Raw genomic sequence first — 13,137 nt, forward strand, 5'->3', positions numbered from 1 at the left:
TCCCCACCCCTCCTGCGGGCAGCAGGACGCAGCACACGGCTGCAAGAGCTGCGATGCAGGGAACCTGGATGCATCTCCCCCCAAGCATGGCAGAGCCATGGGACAGAGGTTTAAACTATTTCCGTTCTTGTAAAGGGGAAGTGGTGAATATTTAAGGGAATGCTTGGATTTCTCTGCTGGTGGAGCAGCTTTCTCAGCCCGAGCAATGCTCCACAGTCCCACAGAGAGACCTTCTGCAGGGAAACACAGCTCCATCCCATCCCATCCTGTCCTGTCCTGTCCCTGCTGCCTGAGGAGCACACAGGCACTCCAGTGGGGCCCCTCTTGCACCCCTGGTGAAACCCTGAAACTTGGGGGACTTTATCATTTATTTCCATGGAGCTGACATTCCAGCACTGGCGCCCAGCACAGTGCAGGCTGGGGCACATGGCCACACCTCTGCCTGCCTGTCCCTGCCATGCTGCTTGTGAAAACACAAATATTTTTAGGTACTTGTTCTCTCAAAGTGTTTCAGAATATTTCCATCCCTTCCCTTGCACCTGTGTGGTTTTTGTTTTCCTCCCCAGCGCAGCCCCGTGACGCCGTTATCTGGAGGCAGCAGCGCGGTGCTGAGCAGATGCTGCAGGAGAGGTTTCCCAAGCAACAGTAACCAGGTGGGGGTGCAGCCCCAGCCCGGCCCCCCACCCGCCTGGGGGACCCTCACTAACGCACTCAGCACTCAACGGGGCCTGCAGCAGCCACGCAGCACCCAGCACACCGTGGATGCACCGAAATGCCGCACGGCCTATTTTCTCCACCAGCTTGTGCCTCGCTCCCATCCTCCTCCCATAGCCTGCTTTCCTGAGGCTGTGTCATTCAGTGACTGCTCGGTGACAGCGGTGGCTTTATCACTGCCATGCAGAGCAGTGCCTCAGATCAGTCCTGAAGATGGGCGTGGGAATCATTCCCCTACCTGTGGCTCTGCACCCCTGCCGGCCCACAGAGCACTGCAGGAGATGGGGGGCACCCGGCCCACGGCTGCTCCTGATGCGGGTGCTGCAGTGAGGCAGCGCCGTGGGGCAGGCAGTGCACACTGAGTGCAGGCTGACCTGCTGCCAGCACACCGAGCACACGGCAGCCAGCTGCCCTGCCCTGCCATCGGGCAAGGAGGAGGTGAGCACAGGAAGAGGCATTCTTTGGGTTTTCATCAATAGGGAACTATTCTATATTATAAAGGTCTTCTCCACTTCTCCGTTCCGACAAAACTCAGCTCTCCATTGCTGATCCCGTCCTTGGGAACCGCGTTCTGTCTCAAAGCATCCGCCTCAGCACAGCTGTTTCCACCTCAGTAGCCACTCAAAAAGACTTAAAGGCTTCACGTTGTCTGCGCACAGGGAAGAAGTGACAGAAACCTTGTCAAAAGGGAATAAAGCGATCAGGAAACAGCAGCGATTGCATGGAACTTTTGCAGCTCCAGAATGTTCTAATGGGAGCTCTGGAGTTCCAGCAGCCTCTGCTCAGCCCGTCCCTGCCTTCATGCAGACAGACAGCAGGAAGAGCGGTGGTGAGAGGCAGAAGCCAAGGGGAGCCCAGCCCAGCCCAGCACATGTTGTGCTGATCACAGAGGAGGACCTCAATTCCCTTGAACCAAAGTGTGAATATTTTACAGCAAAGCAAAAAAAGCAAACGAGGGGGCATGCAGAACCACCTGCATTCTGCAGAGCTCCCCAGAAATGGGCCACAACGCTCAGGGAGGGTTACGCAAGCAGCCCCACCCCTAACAGAGCGCTGGGCTTCCTCCTAGTTTAAATCTGATGAATTGTGCTATTTTAATCCACTTTTAAAGTATGTCATCTGTATGCTAATCGCTGACCTTTTCCCAGTGCCCTTCGGGCGCCCAACAAATGGGTTACATCTGTTACCCCGACTGCAGCGGGCAGGTCGGGCTGTGCTGGTGCTCCTTGGCACAGCGCTGGGCAGCAGCACCAGCACCCCAAGCACAGCACTGCAGAAGCCCAGCAGGCGTGCACACGGAGCACCTTACTGCACCTGGTAGTTTTTGCAAGTTTCCCAGGTTGCCTTAAGTTCGGCAATCCATCACAAAGCACGAAGCCAGGCTGCATTTTACCCGCTCACTTTTGGAGTTGAACTGCTCAGTTCTCTAGCGTTGTTTCAGGTGCACTTCTCTGTTAGAGAAAGCAGTCACGGTGACAGCCATCCAAAGGCCGTGTGAAGGTGGTTCTGGTGTATGATGGGACAGCTCTGCATCCACCTCTCATCCACCCAAGCGCACCCAAATCTTTGCCATCCCAAGCCCCACCGCAGCCCTGCAGCACACCCAGCCCACACGTGCTCCACGTTCACAAAAGACCCAGACAAGACAGTCTTCCACAACGAGAGAAACCTCTGTTAATTCAGGCTTATGACTAAAGCCCCCATAACGACTGCCTCCCGACATGAGACGTAAGCAAGCTCCCACGTGTCACTTCTCATCGCCCGCCGTATGCTTTGATGGCTGGAAGCACGCATGACCAGCAGAAAGCCTTGGATGCCCTCTCCCTTTTGTAGGGCTTTTTTTTCATTTTTTCCCCATGAAAAAGCTCTTTTTGATTGAAGGGTTTTGATCACTTTCCCCCATTTTAAGAGGGCTGACAGGCGTGATGTGCGGCACAGCACCCTCAACACCTCCCTGTGTGCTGCCCTGCTGCTGCAGGCGGCTTTTGCCATCGAGTCCCATCCACCCCCAGGGGCTGACACCACACAACGTTGTGTGGGATGCTGCAGTGTGCAGCCCCTATCTCCAGGCAGTGCTGCAGCCTTAGAGGGCACCCAGAGAAGCAGAGAGAGCAATGGAACAGAAGCGGCCAATGGGCACCGACTGCAGCCCTTCCTCGGAAAAAAGGGGAAAACATTTCCCAGAGCTTGTTTAACCCATCTCTGATTTTTCTACCACCACTTGCCAGCATTAAAGGGCCAAGAACAAATGTAAAAGAGCTGCAAAGTGGGAAGAATTTCAGTTCTCATTTTTCACTGGAGATTGGAGAGCCCAGCTGGCTTCACACCGGGAGCCGACAGCGGAGCAGACAGATGCGCTTCTGCTGCAGCTGTGTGTGAGGAGGGACATCACTGCTGGGTGCAGGTCCTGCCCAGGGCTGCAGATCCCATGGGCTCGGTGGGAGCAGCGAGGGCTGCTTGCACAGAGCTGAGCTCCAGGGATGGCTGATGCTGTGGCTCTGCAGCAGCAGCAGACCCATGCTGAAGCCCAGGAAATGTTGTGTTTCTGCTCAATTTCAGGCAACTGTCTGAGTGCTGCATCGCAGAACCATAGAATGGCCTGGGTTGAAAAGGACCACAACGATCACCTCATTTCAACCCCCTGCTGTGTGCAGCGTAGCCAACCAGCAGCCCAGGCTGCCCAGAGCCACATCCAGCCTGGCCTTGAATGCCTGCAGGGATGGGGCATCCACAGCCTCCTTGGGCAACCTGAATGCCCTCGTCCCTGCAGTTGGGAGCCATCAGGTTCCTTGATGCTGTCATCAGAAGACTCCATCCAGGTGTTTACACCCTGGCAGCAGCAGGGGCTGCTCCTGGTGCTGCTGGGGGCACACGGAGCCCAGGAGCTGGGACACACCGGGCATGTGGGTCAGAGCTGAGGCTGGCACATGGCTTTACTCTTATCTACACAAACCCCACACATCATGCAATACTGCCAGGTTTCATAAATGTACCATGACACAATGGTTACATCTGGGAGTTATTTTTGTAAAAAAAAAAAGCACAGGGGTGATGTGATCCTGTCTACTCAGGAAAAACACTGCTTTGATCCATACAGAGTTTAACAGCCCATCTTGTAACACGCTATTGAAAAGCAAGCAGGATCTCAAGCTGAACGCTGCCCGGCCGCAGGGTGCCTGCAGGCAGCGATGCAGCAGCACAGCTCAGGATGCAGCAGGGCGCTGCTCTCTGCCTGCCCACGTCCTGTGTCCTCATCCCACTGCCCTCCCTGGGATGCTTAGTGCTTGCTAACTAATGGCCGTGGCATCACCAAGGCAAAGCCCCACCACTCTTTGTTCAGTTCAGGAGATGAGTGTGTTTTCGAGCAGTGAAGGTGCTTGGGTGTGCAAAGTAGTGTGGAATTTCCTGAGTTCAGCTCATCCATGCTGGCAATGGCCAGGTGAGCACAGCCCCATCGATAGGCACAGGACTTAGGGCACGATAAAACTGGAATACATCTGAGAGCGTAGAGAAGCCAAGAGGCGAATGGCGCAGGAGTTTTCCCAGGCAGAGCTGGGATCCATGAGCTTTGATTTGCCACTGTGCATTTGTACAGCTCCTGCAAGGCACAGACAACCTGACTGCTTCAGGCAAATGAGCACACTGTGCAGGACCACAGCTAAACAACTCAGCCCCCAAAGGACAGGTCTGCAGGGTCCCGTCCCCAACAGCTGCACGGCTGGCAGGTGCCCCACCAGGGCAGCAGTGCCCTGAGCTCATCCCAGGCTGAATCCCATGTTCAGAGCTGCCTCCTCCTCCCTTCCCATAGGGCCACCACGTCCCAGCGGGGTGCAGTAATTAAGCCAACACAGAAGAACACAACTGCTCTTCAAAGGGCTGATGGAGCACTGGGGAGTCCTCCCATCAGTGCACGGCTGCACGTGGGGGGAGCACAAAAAAGGCAAAAAAAAAGGTGCAGGAAGAAGGTAGGAACAGAAAGAACAGAGATACACACACAGCACCAACACCACGCCAGGATGCACGGAAGCTCAGTGAGAGGAGGGCTGCCAAAGCACTGACATGGACCAGAACCACAGCCCACAGAACCACAGAACCACAGAACCACAGAACCACATCCCAAAGAACCACATCCCACAGATCCACAGCCCACAGAACCACAGCCCTCCAGCAGAGCGCTGCAGCCGCACGGCCAGCAGGAGCTGAAGCGGATCTGCTCCTCGGGCTCTGGGAGCCTCAGCACTGCACATCTGTAACCACGAATTTCGGCCAGGTTTGGTCCTGAGAGCAGCTCCCCTCCTGCTTCGTGTGTGACAATGGCATTTCCAGTACAAAGGAAAAGATTCCTTGGAGGTGAGGAGCAGTAGAGATAAGTCTGATTAGGAAGAAAACTATTAATAGCAATTATGCTTTAATTACCATGCCTAATCTTTTTGAACCAGCAGTTTCTCGCATGTCCTTTACCAAACAAAGTGTCCAACAAATAGATTCCGACTCAGTGTCCAACAAATAGATTTCAATAGCCCCAGTTTTTGAAAGACAAAAACTCTTTGCCTTGGGAAGAGGAAGGCAGACACGCCGCCTGTTGCTGGGCAGCACTGCACGTGTCGAGGTGCCCATCGCAGCTCCTGCCTGCTGAGGAATGGCTTGGGCTCAGGAAGGACCAAATGTGGGGTAAGCTACAGGTACAGCCGTGCCCACATGCACAAATACCCAGACAGGGACCTGAGACCTTCAGCTGTTCTCTGGGGACTCAGACCGGTCATTCTAGTGAGCTGAGGATGCCAATTTCCCAGCTGTTTGCAGGCGCTGCCTGCTGGGCTGGCAGTGGGTCCCCATGGCAGCACCTCTCCGTGCCCATCTGGCAGCAGCTGTCAGTGTGAGATGTGTGAGCTCAGCTGTGCCCCACGGACAGCAGGCAGGGATGCAACGGGGGAACCCAGGGACAAACAGATGGTGAGGCTGCGGAGCAATGCTGGGAGAGAGCGGGCTGGAAATGTGGATCACTGTCACAGAAACCGCCTTAAGGAATGGGCTGAGGAAGCAGTCCTCAAACCAGCTCATGTTGGCCTCTGTGGGAGAGGCGCTCAGCAATAACTGCCCTCCAAGGCTGCCTGCTGCTCCCACCACACAGCAGTGCGCGGCGTCCGTCTGTCCTTTGGCAGAGGACACCTCCAGGAGAGGTGCAGGCAGTCCCAGAGCACTGCACACCTCCTCCTGCTCCCACAGCACCGCTGCAATGATGGGCACGTGGTCAGATCCCATCCATGCTGAAATAACCAAATCATCCAAGACTCAGCTGAACCAATTGTCTGGCATGGTATGTGACTCCTGCCTTCCCAAATGGAGACAAGCGTCTTGCTTTCTGCTCATGCCTCTCTATGAAAGTGATTTTTAAACACTTTAACCTAATTAACATTTGGAGGCTGAGAAACTGCAGACGGAGTTCAGGTGATGAGGACTGGATGTCGCCACACGTGGTGCCGACAAGGAGAAAGCCTCAGGTTGGGGCTTAGGAAAACAGCATCCTTTGTAGGAGGCAGCAGGTCCTGCTGACCCATCCACTGCGCCGTGAATGCGTGGCTGTGTGCTCAGCTGCGATGTGCAGGCAGCTCCAAACCCAGCTGGGATCCCAGCACTGAGCCTGGTGCTGCAGCACTGTGAGAGCAGGTAGCACAGTGCTGGGAGATTAATGGCAATCATTCACATAGCAACGACCTTGGGAGCACTTACAAGAAGGCAGGCCTTGATTAGCTCACTGCTAATTAAGTGGCCGTAGTGAAAGTGCACAAAGGATGAGGAGCACGGGTCAGTGCTGGGCACACGGTATGTGATGCAGCATCACTGTGTGCTTTGGGTTTTGGGAACAGCTGGTCCAACTCCCTGCTAATTCAGAGCCTCTGTTTAGTGTACGTTATGTCCCAGGGTCTCTGTGTAGAAATAAATATTGAATCAGAGGATGGCACCAGGGATTCATTCTGATGTGCCCTGGTGAAGTTATCACAAAGGAGATGTCCTAAAGGATACTCTGAATGATGGAAAGCAAAAGGGAAGCATCTGTTACTAACGTTTACAAACGTGATACTGAGTGTAACGAGCGACCACTTGGCTTCAAACTGGGGCAGAAGGAAAAGATTTCCTCTTTCCCTATTTCCAGGGGGCAGAGCGTGCCTCCAGCAGAGCACAGCCTGGGCACGGTGCTACGGAGGACATCAGAGCGTTCCCTCAGCCCCAGACACGGCCCCAGCTCCCAGCAGGACTCGTGGGAAAGAAGAAAGGCCGCAAGGCTGAGGGCTGGGCACAGCCCAGGGCTCGTGGAATTTGTGCTCCCCTCATCCCGTGAGATTCGAGCTGCTCGTGGGGATGAGATGAGGGCATCGAGGGCATCTCCGTTCCTCAGCTGCTGCATAAGCAGATTAACTTCACTTGCGGCTGATCCGTGGAGAAATGGATCAGCAGGAGTCCCTGACAAAGACAGATTTCTCCCCTGCTCAGATTCTGCTTGCTCGCAGCAAACGCTGGATGATGTTATTTATGTGACCGGCCTCCCCTTCTCTCATTAGCATCCCCTCACATCTCAGCCTCCAGCCTGCTCGCAGCCCCCCACCAAGTCAGGCATTCCCAAGGCAGCCCCAACCATCACTGTGCATCCTGACGACCGTCCCCCTGCAGGGCACTCTGACCCCAACTGCAATCCACTGGAAAACGGAGTTAGAAGACAGCAACGTAAAGCCATTTCTGTGCACAGCTCCATCACGCTTCCTTCTCAGAACTGAGCCTCTCAGAAGCCCTCCAGCAGGACGCCTGTGCTGCTCACAGGGCAGGCCCTGCTCCTGCTTTCCTTCTGAAGGCACAGCTCTTGGCTGTGCTGCCATGGGCTGCTCTTGCCCACCAAAAGGGCACTGCAAAGGAGGGCAGGAAGGCACGGGGTGTCCCAGAGAAGGATGGCACCTCTGGCATTCAGGTGTTTCCCACATCCCTGTGCCCTCCCACCACAGAACACGATGCCGCACACCCCACGGAACATGGAATGTCTCCCATGGCATTCCCCATTCTCACTGCCCTGCAGCACAGGGAGAGATGCTCCTGGAGGAACCCTTTTCCCCTGGTGCTGCTGTGATGCACAGAGCTCCCAGTCAGCTCACCCTGACCTGATGTCCACAGCAAACACCTGAACTGAGTGGGAATTCACTGCAGTGCATTCAGCAGTCACTGCCAGCTCACAGCATGCAGGGGGAGCACGGCTGACCCTCTTGTTCTGTATCTCAGCTCAGAGGGCTTAATTAGACTGAACGTTAATGAGAAAAATATGGAGTGATGAGAAGGAAGCTATTGGCAGTGATAGAACAGGGCAAGGTTTGAAGCGGGTGGCACAGGACAAGGAGAGAAGGCACAGATGCAGATATCCTCGTGTGCCATTTCAAACACAATCTCACGCACTCCCAGAGGTGGTGACTGCACTTACAGTGTGTGGCTTCCTCCCTTAAAGCTGCTCCAGTCATTTTATTGGCTGCAGAAGGCCTCGGAAATCTGCCATAGCAATACCCCTCAAGCTAGAGAAGCCTTTTTTTTTTTTTCTTTGTCCCATGAAATCTCATTTATATTTAGCAGAGCTTAAATTATTTTCCTTCCTTGCACGCGTTCCCCAGCAACAAAACACAACCGTAATTGAATAGGAACGCTCTGAGAAACCACAGCAGCACCGCGAGGCCAAAGCAGCGCAGCAGCACCGTGCTCAGGTACCAAACTGCCCTGCTGAGCTCAGTCCTGCGTGCTGCAGGGGTACCGGAGCGCAGCCAAAGCAGCCAAAGCAGCCAAAGCAGCACTTCCTGCTCAGCTCCACTGCAGAGCAGCGCTGTGCTGAGCCGACCCACAGCGATGGCGTGAAGGCAGTGCTGAGCTGCTGCTGGCCACCTGCCTGACCTCACACAGCACTGCCCCCTCTGCGGCTGCTCTGAGGATGAGAGGTGCTTTCGATGCACAACAGCAGTGTCCGTGCCGTTCGGTAAATACAGCGAAAGTTAACTGGAAATAAGGGGGGAAAAGCAGCAGCATGGAATTCGGTGGGCTAAGGTGCATCGCTTCCTTACACAGTGCAGTGAAACATATCAGTGTGAAGCACATCTGTGTGCATGGCTGCAGAGATCCGAGCTGCAGCTTTCTCCCTTTGCTCCTTCCCACGTCCTGACAGTCACAGCCATCCTCCTGCTTTGCCTCTGCAGGGACACGACAGGAGGAGCAGCAGATGAAGCTGGGGAAGAAGAGGAACCACTCAGGACTTTGACATGACAGATATTTCACCCTTCTGTGATGCAAAAGCTCTTCTGAGACTGATGTCGTTAACGAAGCTCCACACATTGCTTAATCTGTCTGGTTCTCGTAATGAGTTTTGATAAAGTCTCAAATGAAGGAGATGTCAGGAAAGCACACAGCGGGGACCGCGAGCAACACAACGCCAACGGGAGCGTGCCAGCAGTGTGTGACCACACAGCACTGCTTTGCCATCCTCACGTGTTGAGTTTTTGCTTTGGGAAGCGGAAACGGAGGAAATGTCTTTTTGCTGAGTGCTGCACATCGCCAGAAACGCTCATCTGAATCCACACCTGCAGTGCTGGCTTGGAGGCGAAGTGCTGCTGAGCTCCCTTAGAGCGCATCGTCTGCCCAGCAGTCAGACGGCAGCAACCAAAGCATCAGGAGCTGCTCAGCCTCTCTGCAAGGCCACCCACCACCTTTCAGCACCAACACATGGCTCCAGCGATCCCACGGAGCGAAGCACTCCCAGCAGCGCTGCTCCGTGCTCGGAGCTCCTGCACGCACCGACGCGGGGATGCGGGGAGGCAGCGCTGCTCGCTGGGCCAGTTACCCACCTTACCGACAGATGGAGCCTGGAATCAGCTTTCAAAGTACGAGCTGAAAGTCGGAGCTGATTTCAGTCCTGCATTCGGAGTGCTCGCAAGAAATGCAAACTTGTGACAGGTGGGGGTAAAGGAACAAAGCAGCATTACGCTGCTGCAGTTGGAAAGCAGCCTCAGAGCATTTAAGGTACGTACTTCTAAAAGTACAGAAAGCCAAAGACCTTATAAAGCCACTGCGCTCTCACACACAGCATTCACAACTACATTTGAGCCTGTGAAACACTTTCAACTCCACAGCTGTATTCCTATCATTTAAGGAGAGGAAGAAAGTCTGCAACGAGTCACAGCAACGCAGAGCACAAAACGGAGCTCCAGGAGACCCAGCTCAGGAACATCATCTTGTGCACAGGGGAATAACCCAAATGCAGCAGCACTGCTCTCAGTGCTCAGCCACAGCCATACCTGGCACAGCCAGGAGCAGCCACTGCAGGGGCAACACTGCAGTGCCCACCCCCAGAGCCCTCTGCCTGCACTGGCTGAGCACACAGCCCGCACTCAGAACCCCTTCCTATACATACATCATTGAAATCACTCCCACCAAAACCCACCTGACCTTCCTGGCCAGCCCCGTTATCTGCACAACCCCTAAATCAGCCTCCAGTGCCCCACTCAGCCCCACTCCCATCCTCCTCAGGGGCTGAAGCTCTATTTAATCCATTTAAGATGAGGCCTGGATATCTATACCTTATGATCTTTGTCGTGGGGTGCTTCAGCTCTCACCTCTGGCTGTGTAGGAGAGGTTGGGAGCAGTGCTGGGGCCTGAGCCTTGCCTTGGGGAGCTGCCCCTGGGCTGCACTTTGCTGCTGGGGTCACTGCTCAGCCCCACATCGCTGCTCCTCAGTCTGTGCCACTCAGCTGCATTTCTGTACCTGCTGATAACTCACAGGTGTGTATAATTCCATTTGGACATTTTTCCTTCTGTCTGAACCCAAATCCAAGCCAGGCTGCCCTCGACTGCCCCACTGTTGGTGTGCACAGAGCACCTTTCCCTGCTGCACTGCACTGAAACCAAACCCATCAAAGTTCATCTTTCATTTAAACAGTTGCTTCAGATTCTGAAGGGCTCCAAGTGCTCTGATGGGCAGAACGGTGCAGACTCGTCCTGTTTGTTGGTTTAAATGTCAAAATGTCTCAGCAATAATGCACTGCAGAACGCTAGGGTTCTAAAAATGTTGTGTTTGGGGTTCTTATGCTTTATAGCAGAAAATGAAGGGAAATAAATAACACCCAGAAAACCCTTTGCCAGGCAGGATATCTGCAGTAAAGTCAAACAAAAATCAGGCACATAATGTGCATTTCATCAGGAAAAAGCCATTCTGCTTCGTGAAACCACTGAAGGGATGTCTGTGACCTGCCTGCAAATGCTGCGGGAGAGCACAGAGCCTGGGAAGCTTTAGAACAGCTCTTAGCATGCAGCGCAGGGAGAGGGCTGTGCCAGGCAACAGCCTGGGGAATTTCAGGTACTTGTAAGTCAGAATGCATATTCTTGAAAGACAATCAGCCTTTTAGGAACTTCACTGCCGTGCTGTTCATCGCTCTGTGTGCCCTACATCCATACAAAGAGACATCATGTGTTTTCCCCCTTGACCTGTCCAGCCCTGGAGCCACAGCAGCCCAAGGCGTCAGATCCTCCCTGCTCCTTTGTACCTCTGCACACTGCGTGATCATTTCCAGCTCCGTGCGCCCATAGACAGCAGTGACTTCTGCTTCCAACACATCGAGGAGCACAATTTCTGCTCGCTGCAGCACTGATCAGCAGATCAATAGGAGAGAGGCAGTACTCTCAGGTTATTGGGGGTCAGGCCTTAATTATGAGATAGGGCATGCACGAGACAGCAACAGTGCGGACAGAGGAGCGTTCCCTTAGCTTATGAGGCTCCCTGGAATGATGGCACTGTCTGCAGGTCCCACGGAGCCCCATAGGCCCACACTGCAGGCTGCAGCCAGCACTGCCCTGCTTTTACCACTCAGTCCTGACCTTGGAAAGCATTCAAATGCCTTCCAGAGAAACTACAACTTTGTGTTACCAACTTTCTCCATAATTTTGACATCCTACACACACAGATAGAATATGAATTCAGCGAAATTCATTCTTCTCTGTAACCCACAAAACACACCACTGGAATCTCAGCTGTGCACTGCGCAGCCCTCCAGGGGCAGCTCCATGAGCAGTTCACGAAACCGCACTCCTGACCTCCACAGCACAGCACTGCTGATGCACAATTACAGCATGCAAGGAGCGCAGACAGCACGCCTCCCTCCTTACCCCACTGCCTGCAGGTTTCACCCACTGCTCGTTAGCTGTGTGGGAGGAATAACCTCTGCTATTCATCCCCTCCATATCACTCACCGATCCGAGTGCCTCTTTGCAGCTCTGCTCCTCCTTGCCTTTCCTGGGCTTCCCTACAGTCCCTTTGATCGCCCCTCAGTTCACGACCTCATTAGGAGCTCCTGATGAGAGCTGCAGCGCTCGGGAAGCAGCACAGCACAGATCTGCACGCTGACTGAACCTTCCCTTCGTTCTTCATTTCCAGCCTACCCCTCCCTACCCCCTTCATTTCTTTTTCCCCACTTGTTTTCTTCTTCTCACAGTGCTCACGCAGACACAGGAGGCATCACCAGAGGGCTGTTTCTCCTGCATGCGCTCCCCGACACCGACCAAAACTGAGTTCCTGTGCTGCTGCTCAGTTTCCCCATGTCCTGCAGTTCCGTAACCCTTTTTACTCGGCTTCATTTTTTATCATTCTGAAAAACAACACCGGATTCCCACAGATGGTGCTGTCCTGTTATTCATAGTTTCCTTTTTCCTCCTTCCCTCCAATCGCTGTGAAATACACAAAAAGAACACAAACCTACGTCCCAGCTGAGCAAGCTCCTAACTCCATTCTTGCCAACTTCTACCTGTTCTCAACCCACAGGCAGACTCCTTCAGAGCTTAATAGTTTGGGAAATCTTTCCAAGGAGCTCAAGAAAACTTTCTTGAATTCAAGCACGTTGCGACAAACAAACAAATGTAAGCAATTATGTCTGAGCCCTGCAGAACTCTAATTGGAGCCAGAGGAGCCTCGCTGACGGGCTCCACCTGCCCTTCCCAGCACACACCGTTTGACGCACACACAGTGCCGGCTGTGTTTCTCCTCGGCTGCTTCTCTTCGCACTTCTGCCGAGCTGGTCAGGCTGGGAGGCCATCAGCGGGTAACTTCACGCACGCCAGCACTTTTCATGCCTTCAGCAGCTTTCTCTTCACGCTCGTTTTGTTCTGCCACGCGGCAGCTCTGCATTTAACCCCACAGATTGCTTTCTGCGTTTTCTTTGTTTGGACACAAGTCGGGTTTCTTAGGACGCCTCCTCGTCCCGTGCAGCTCCGCGTGAGCGCAGCGCTCCTTCCGAGCTCCTCCATCGCCGCGGTGCCGACCCGCAGCCCCGGGCTGAGCTCCGGCACCGTTCCGTCCCCCAAAGCCGAACGCCATTTGCGGGCCGGACGCAGCAGACGCAGAGCGCAGCGCCCCCT

Source organism: Tetrao urogallus, assembly GCF_951394365.1.
Source record: "Tetrao urogallus genome assembly, chromosome: 11".
NCBI classification, from domain to species: Eukaryota; Metazoa; Chordata; class Aves; order Galliformes; family Phasianidae; genus Tetrao; species Tetrao urogallus.